The sequence below is a fragment of the Odontomachus brunneus genome, unplaced genomic scaffold (assembly GCF_010583005.1).
Source record: "Odontomachus brunneus isolate Ranch 3 - 2012 unplaced genomic scaffold, Obru_v1 Obru_scaffold_208, whole genome shotgun sequence".
In the NCBI taxonomy this organism is placed as follows: Eukaryota; Metazoa; Arthropoda; class Insecta; order Hymenoptera; family Formicidae; genus Odontomachus; species Odontomachus brunneus.
The window spans coordinates 445548-454660 of NW_022639658.1; the positions used below are offsets into that span (position 1 = coordinate 445548).

Sequence of the window (9113 nt, forward strand, 5' to 3'; positions counted from 1 at the left end):
TATTACTATAAATAAATAGACTATGTGTGTTAATACTCAGCAAGTAAATATTTAGTATTTCTTAGATATTTTTCTTCTTAGTGTGTACAAATTTTTCTTTTTTTAAGTATCGTTATCTGCTATGTTATCCTTTTCAGCGGTTCGAAATTTCCTCTGAATCGCGGGGGCGAGTTCTCCTGAATCTCGAAGTCAACAGTGGAGCAGCTTCGCTCACCTTCCGCGTTTCTCGGCTCCGGGAGGAGCCGGATGTGACGCACGCTGGTCGCTCAGGAGTCGTCGCGGACACAGCTTGTCGTCGAGCGTCATACGGAGACGCGCACGCCGGGTCGCCGTCAAATTGCCACGACGTCATCGAGAATTATCAAGGTCAGACCGTGACCCTGGCTACGGGCCGCGCTGATCCTGAAGAAAATCTGTTGATCGATCACGGCGCGGCGCAGCTACGTAGCGCCGACGCACTTGGCGCTCCCAGGCTATCTTGCCGGCTCCATCGCGGCACCGCGACCAAGCGGGTTGCACCACCGGGCTCCTGCAACCTTCGCGTGCACTATTTTTGCAACAACGCCGTCGCCATCGGTCACAAACTAGCGCGGCACGCTAGCCGTTAACAGCAACACACGCTGCTGTACGGTCGCCATCAGGCGAGAAAAGTGTGCCGTTCGTTTCGTGAAATTTTTTCCTTTCTTTTTTTTTATAGCTTCTCGTTAGACCGCTAATCGAATCTTCGAAGGGAAACTCGACGGCTCTCAGTTTGGCAAGACGACATGATTTTGCATATTTTAAACGTAATATCGCGTCTCGCGTTCACACGCGTCACGTGGAATAAATACGGAGCGAGGATCAAATGAAATCTGTATGCCATGAAAAACGGATTGCGGTCATAAATGAGATAAAAAGTAAATCGCGGGATGTTTTCTAATCCGAGCCCACGCTATGAGGCGCACACTATAGAGAAAAATTTCGCCGTATCTCTTTCAGAAATTTTGCAAAATTTTGCCATATTTCTCTCTTTATTTACGGTCACGTTTATTCATTGCCATACATCAATAACACCTGATCCTCGAAAAATCTCTGGAGAGTATTCATCAAACTGATTATTCACTCAATGCAGATATAATAACACGATGTTGGTATAACGTATGATTTCGCGCTCAGTTTTATAAACAACTAGCTTAAATTACCCGACGTTATCCCGTGTTATCACAAAATATCAAGGGTTATCACAAAATATCAAAGAGATGAACTCAGGAGGAAGGAATGGGATACCAGATTTTATACTGAAAAAATTACTTTTGTATTTGGATATAAAATATTTGTTTGGTATTACCATATTTTTTATTTGTGTCAAATAGGATGTGTTGGTTGCAATTATCAAACATTTAGTTGATTCCATTTTAACAGAATTTCAGTTCGGTGTCGTTCCGACAACAACACATTGTCGACAACATCACATTGTCGTTTCGACAATATTCTTTCTTTAGTACGTGAAGCCTATATTTTTCGCAGAGTCCTAGAGAATAACTATGTGAAATTTGGTCAGAATGGTCAAAAGGTTTAGAAATTTATAAGGAATAGACGAAGCAGACATTCTATTTTATACATATAGTTTAACCTCATGCGTAATATTATAGAATGCAACTTGCGGTGCCAATGACTACGGCAGCGGACGCGCGCCAATATCTGCGGAAGTTGTTACGCAGAACGTTGACGTTTCCTGGCGAATTTTTTCCCGAGATATGCAGGTCAACCTGAGTCGACACCGGCTGTTAAAGCGAGGCGCGTCTCGATGCGCGGAATTGAGAGCGTTGTGACGTACAATGATAAGGTATGAAGCTTGTGATTAAACCGGCGTCAAGGAAACACGTATTTTCCAGAATAAATAACATGATCGTGCGATTAGCGGGATTCCTTTTAATTTTCGGTCTGCTACGGGTTCTTGGGAAAAGCAGTAGCGTTTCACTGTCGCGCTTCAGCATTTCCCGCTCGCTCTCGACCGTTCTAGTGCGCGCGACTAATTTGCATTTTTACGTCAACGTTCTTTCGCGAGTTTCTCCCCGTGTCAGCCGCGATGTGCCCCGTTCTGTGACGCTTTGACTGGCGATAAGTAATTCGAAAAAATTATGAGTGCTATATTAATTCTCGCCGTCAAAGTTCGCTGACTTGTGATTCATGCGTCGCAAGTGCGCGAATGTGCATTGAGAAAAAATGGTTAAATGATTAAATTTAAATTAACCATTAAATGGTTAACGAATGGTTGCTGAAATCATAGTTATTTTCGGCACCAACTATATTTTTTCTTGATTTAACAGAAAACTAATAATGCCAACATGCATATAAGGTTATTATTATTAACACTATAGCAATACTTATTAAAAACTGGTTGTCTTGATTGTAATCCTTTCATTTTGCGATTGTAAGGTAATTGTCCCAATTATGGATCAAATTTTATTTTTCAAACATGATTTATTAGTGTATTAAAAACGTACACATTATGATGAAAACGAAATAAATTTTTATATATTTTTTAGTTTTTTTATGATTACATTCCAAAGTCATATTCGTAAATATTGTTAATATTTAAATATATTATATTTATTATATTATATTTGGTTAAATATATTATATTTGGTTTTCGGGTTTCTTCTTTGTTTGATTCCAATATTATATTTGCCCATTTCGTATATTTATCACATGATGCGTTAAATATTACTAAACAATACAGTTTTATTGTATAAATTGCTTTATGATGCGTATCACATAAATTGCTAATAGTCACCAAGTCTTGGTATTAGATACTAAACTTAGTTGTTCATTAATCTTAGAAAAAAGATATTTGATATTTATAATAATTATATAGAGAAATAATTATTTCAACTTATGGTCAAGAAAACAATTTTTTAATTAAATTCTACTGTAATGTTAATGATAACTTTGTATGCATATTACTATTACATGACATTTTAGTTTTAGAATAACTAAAAAATATAGTTGGAGAGACACAAATAATTATAATTTTCTTTAAATCTTTTCCTCTCAATGTAATATCCAGGCTTGATGGTTGTTATCAAATTTTCTCTTTAGTACAATTTCCACAACTGTCAAATATCGATATTGCATATTCCATTTATATACATAAAATTTCAGCTATTTCTGCATTTCGTTGAAAAATAAATTGCAACCAAGCGGCAACGCGCTTCGTTAAAAATTACATTATGCTTATATTCTCCCCGTGAAAATTAATTAATATTTACCGCGATGTGATAAATATTAACGGGAAACCTCCTCCGTTTCCCGTCTCTGCAATCGTGAGCTGATCACTCCGAGCACAAAAATATATATTTTTAATAACGTAATTACTCGCGTCACATATTCCGGTCATCGCGATGCTTTCGCGTCGCTATCAATCGGCGACCCGGCGACATGCTCGGATACTACTTTCACGCACGTCTCACGATAAGCCGGCGCACGCGGAGACGAGGTTCCGGCGAGGACAAGTCAGTCGACGAGTTGCATTTGCAGAGAGCCGCTGTCCCGATTAGGGGAATAAAATTCCGCGACTTACGACCGCGCGGCGTTATTATTCCTCGAGCAGCGATTTGCATCGACGCGGCCGTCCGTCCGCGGGTGAAGGCCGACGATGGTCTTTGCCGGCGGACAGGTGGTTACACGGAGCGTGTGGAGGTGCACGAGCGCGGTTTCGTGACTTCATAAGGAAAAGGCGGAGGTAGCTGGCTTTCTCCAGAGCCACTTAACCCGATCCAGTAACATCCATCCATAGGCCGTCACGCCTGTGACATTTTCAGTAGTTTTGTATCGGCATAATCGGCTGAGACGCGAGCGATCGCACGTGTGTCTCGTAATTATCCTTCAATTACCGAGCGTAGCGAAATCCTAGTGTCGGAGGAGGAGTAGAGGTAGAAGAGAGGGAGGAATGTCCGACGAGAGCTTTCTTTCCTCTTTAGTTCCTATGAGCAGGAACGTAGACAGCCTCGCGATATCGAGCAGGCGTTTCTAATTTATTTATCGCGCGGAGATGCTCTCGACTTCTGCGAATTCGACGAGCTCCGAATTCCTCCGGCGAGATCGATGATCGATGATCGCGTAAATCTGTGAGAGTATATCCGGATCAAAGTTTTACTTTCGAAACGACAATTTGGTACACCGAAAAATTGAAATGGGATCAACTAAATGTTTGGTGACTTGGCGATCAAAACATTTTACATTTTGCTTTCTTATTAATACATTCTGCTTGAAACAAGCAAGAAACAGCAATACCAATTAAACCGTATTTTTTTTATATCAGATATTTTAGTTCTAAACACTAAATTTTTCCTTAACAAAGATAGCTGCCACTACTCACACTATGTTAAAATTTTGCCTTACTTTTCTACAGGCTAATAGTAGGGAGTTAGTAGTTTAGTAGTATATAGAAGTCTGTCCAAACCGTGGACCAAAACTTTTGAAATTGCTATAAAATATTAAAAATCCTATATATTATCTTGATATTCAATTAAATCGTTGATTCCGCTGTAACGTTCGGCGTTCGGCTCTTATTTGCTTTTTTTTTCTTTTAATTGTTTTATTAATGATTTTGTAATTATAACCAGATTGCTAACTATTACTATACTTGATACTAATTATTAAATGTTGCACTGAAAGGCTGAACCAAATACATTTATTAACTATTTGTTAATTAACAAAACTTTTTTCAATATAGAAACGTCTAAAAAATATTTAAAAAAGCAGGATATCTTTTGGATGTCTTTTAGAAGCTTGTGCTATTTGAGTCGCATTTCTCTGATCGACTCGTATCTACGCGAGTGTTAGTGTCAGTGCCACGACGAAGCAGCCGGAAGTAAGGTCGTTGGTTCGGAAGCCAGGATACTAGGACGCAAAAAATGATACATTTCCATTGAATATCTCTACACACACATATGTAAAATCATTTATTACATGAGGTGTTTCAGTATGTTTGATGTATTTATAAAGACTAAAGAGATAATATTTAGACCGCTATTCATAACCCGTTATTAGTTAACAAATAAACAATTTTTCTTACAACAAACAAACAAACTTACAAACAAACAATTTTGACATGACTTTATGAGTTTGTAATTATCCATCAATTTATACTCATTTTGTAATAAGAAATTTAGTTCTTCCATACTACAGAATAACGGTTCATAAATACAAGTCTGTAATTATGCTTTCAATATAAAAAGTGCAAGCAATTTACAACTATATCAGCTTGATAATTTAGCATAAGTTTCGTACGCATTGGATTGTCTAACAATGATTCCTAAATCACAAGTCTGATTTTGTTAACATCTGTTGACACCTTCTTTTTATTTTTGTTTACCATCATTTTTGTACTGACTCCAAATCTCTGTTGATATGCAGTATTATCGGGCATACAATTATTATTGTTGCCCTTTGCAATTCCTTTCTCTTCATTCCCTTTAAATCTCCAGTAAGTCTATTCTGCAATTTCTTAAGGACAAGTCACTAGCACGGTATGTCGTTTGTGAAGCTTTTTTACCGTGTATTATATATGTGTAAGGACAACGATAACGAAACTCTATCGTTGAAAGTGTTACAGGATAGGTCTATAGATCATATAATTAAATTTCCAACGTCGATGAAAAAAGTAATAAGCGACTATAATGAAATAGAGTTTATCACTTCATTTGCCCATTTAGCGATTAATCTTCTTTAGATTATTTAATGTATGCTTACTGCGCGCACATGTTCTCTCTACCAACAGTCGAACAGACTGCATGATTGATACATTTTAAATTGAATTTAAGAAAAGATTCAATGCAAGTAGAATGTCGAGAGACCTCTAAGCCTCAATGTGTGAATAACAACATGGAACAATAAGCAATTTGTAGCATCGAAGTAAGATGTTAATTTGCATAATATTATATTAAGGGATTTTCCGTTAATTATTCAAGTTTCAACGGAACTTGCACGGTTAATGCAAAATCTCCACTCGTGTAAGAAATCCGTGAAACTTCGTAACATGCGCGTATCATAGCTTCGTAATCTTTGCAAACGCAATCATTCTTGCTCCAAACGAGCTCGTCGAGTTTAATTATCGCGGACATTGACCCAATTTCGAACCTCCACCCTTCGACTTCGGCCGGTATGCCGATCGCTTCTCTAGCCTCGCGATGTGAAAAACAACATTGCGAGAGAAGCATCGGGAAATCGTTACGGCGCGTATCGTTTTAACTGTCGGCTTAGATTGTTGTTAATTACGCGGCTGATACCGCTTGTGCGCGTCAGATGGTCGTGCGATTATCAGAGATACTTGTCTGTTTGCCTGTGAATGTGCGTGTTAGGCCGGAAGTGACGAGTAAATGAAACGCAAGTAGCTTTCCGGAAGCTCTACTCTAAGAGAGAAAGAGAGAGAGGGAGAAAAAGAGTACGCGTGGGAAAATAATAAATACTGACTCGATAATGCGGAACACTCATCGAGTAACTTTTTATTCAAATCTCTCTCTTTTTCTTTCTATTTCTTCCTTTATTAGAACCGACAAGGAGTTTGTATGGATCTTTTATGATAGATATTCTCTACAGATTGAAAATTTCCTTAAGTCGTTTTTGATATATTTTTGTCTAAGATCGATAAAGCCGTTCGCGTACTGACAGCTGCTTCGGAAGAATTCGCTACGTTATAATTTCATAAGTTGAACTAGGAACTCCGTTATAGGATCTCAGATAGCACAGACCAAGGGATGTCTTGAAAATGTTCTGGAGACATCATAAGAACATAAGAACATCTTCAAGACATCCACAAGACACGCCTTGAAGGTGTGTGCTGTCTGAAATTTATCTTTGAATTATACCTTTAACGAAATTACGCAATTGTGTAATCGACAATGTGTGTACTTACTAGGCGACATGATCTTCGGTTTCAGCACGTTGTACGACGATGCCGGCAGAGAAAGATTTCTGGTCAAGTACTGATTCTTTTAGCAGAAATGTGCAGGTGGTTAAAATCAACAGCGCGAAATGCACCTGAAACCAAACGAGAGTTACCAAAATTTCCGCGAAATTTCATGTTATTCCGGGCGGCAATTAGCGCGATTCGGTCTGCTGACGTGCGCGATGTGACCCAGTAAAAATTTTAATTAAAACTGCACTGAAAACTGCACTGAAAACTGCACTGAATTAATCGACCTTTCGAATTCCCAAAAGAGATATCTTTGCGCTTCGATTGTTTGAGCGGAACATTCGATGTATACGTTCGCGTACCTCGTGCCTCAGTTTACGGATGCCTTATCACTGATAGATCGATAGTTACTAAAAGTTTCTTGTTACGCATTACTCTTGACTGCGGTGTGTTAATAGAATTAATTAACAGTAATGAACAAAGCATAATTAGAAACGAATGTGCTTGATAGAAAATGTTTAGTAACTATCGAACGATAGAGCGATATCGATCTATCGAATGCGCGGGTCGAGTATATAGATGGCGTCGTTGTAGGCGCGCGGCAACAGCAATTGCGCGCGCGTCTTCGATCCTTTTGCATCGAGCAGCCGCCATGGACACATCGATCGACGTCGCTTCGCGCTTGACACGTCTTTTGTCTTATTGAAAGTCGGTCTCGCGCATAAATAAGTATCGGGAGTGCCGAAGTAGCGATATGCGATCATCGGGACATATCGTAAGTATGTTGTCAGGCAGTAATCTCCGCGTTATATGTGTCGTTATATGTGAGCGATGCTTGTTGAGCCGACGTCTCGATATTGATCAATATGTTTGCGGCAACCTAATGGTTTATTGCGTTTACTATTAGGATCGGCTCACTCAAGCGATGATAGAATTGCACGGTTGTCGGATTTGTTCGGCAATTAGAAATTCGGTGATAATCAGAGGGAAAGAGAGATAAAGATGACGCTAGGATTATTCGCGCGACGCTGAATCTCGCGAGATAACGTCGATCTTTTACTAAGAGGAAGAGGCAGGAATGCACAGAGGGCGTCATGGGACGCTAATTGCACGCAGAACTATGATCCTTTTGCATGGAGCAACTACCATGTACGCATCGATCGACATCGCTCTGTGCTTGACGCGTCTTTTGTCATGTCAAAAGTGAGTCTCGCGTAAATAAATATCGGAAATGTCGAAGTAAAGATATGCAATCATTGGAACGTAAGTACGTTATTAAGTAGCAATCTTCGCGTTTGTCGATATATTTGAGTAGTGCTTGTCACGAATTGTCGAGTCGACGTCTCTTACACTTGTTATTGCCATCAACTTACTCAAGTAGTAATAGAAACGCACAATCGTCGGATTTTTATTACACGGTGATTTATCACACAGATTAGAAAGTCAATGATAATCAGAGGGAAAGAGAAAGAAACGATGTCAAGAGATATTTGTGGCGCCGAGTCTTGGGAGATAATGTCGGTCTGTTAGCAAAAGAGGAACAGAGAAAGAGAGGAATGTAGAGCGTCGTTGTAGGAACACAACACATTCACGTGCAAATTTGCGAATTTAAGTACGTTATTAAACAGTAATCTCTTCATTTGTCAGTATCGGTAAACGATGCTTGTCGCAACGTATCGAGTCTTTTATATTCGATATTATGATCGATTTACCGAGGTAGTAGTAAAATCGAACGTTTGTCTGATTTATTGATCGCGAATGAGATTGTATGTTACTTGTGATAACGTGCTTACAGTGTGGCGATCGTGCTTACAGTGTATTAGATCGCGGCACTTGACTCTTTCAAATAGGAAATCAAAGAACAGTACAGACGTGTGTGAGCGTGTGCCAAAGAGATTTCTTCGTATCTCATGTCGCTACATTGACTTATTCACGATCTGTAGCCGCTTAAAACCGCGACACCAACATGGTTTGTTCTTTTCAGCTGCACTGCTGAATTGTTGCAATAAGTTAGTGTGAGAAAAGATATATCTGTCTCACTTTAACTTATTGCACCAGTTCAAAAGTGCAGCTGAAAAGAACAGATCACAGGTTGGGTTCGAAGTTCGCACTCGTGCGGCGTTAACACTTGCTTTCGCGCCGGCGCACTATCTTCTACAGTAAAGTGTATGACCGCTCCACCACGACGCGTAACGAGAAAGTGGGGGGAGGGGGG

General features: G+C 39.4%; 1 protein-coding gene across 2 annotated transcripts in view; it reads left to right on the top strand.

Annotated features, from left to right (window-relative positions):
- The first annotated feature begins 7521 nt into the window (after positions 1-7521).
- LOC116852238 overlaps positions 7522-9113 on the top strand; it is an 83240-nt gene continuing 81648 nt past the window's right edge. The window contains exon 1 of one of the 2 annotated variants that reach the window (XM_032832388.1): positions 7522-7673. The gene's annotated coding sequence lies outside the window, so the exon portion shown is untranslated. The remainder of the gene's footprint in view (positions 7674-9113) is intronic. The other variant, XM_032832386.1, reaches the window with a different exon arrangement.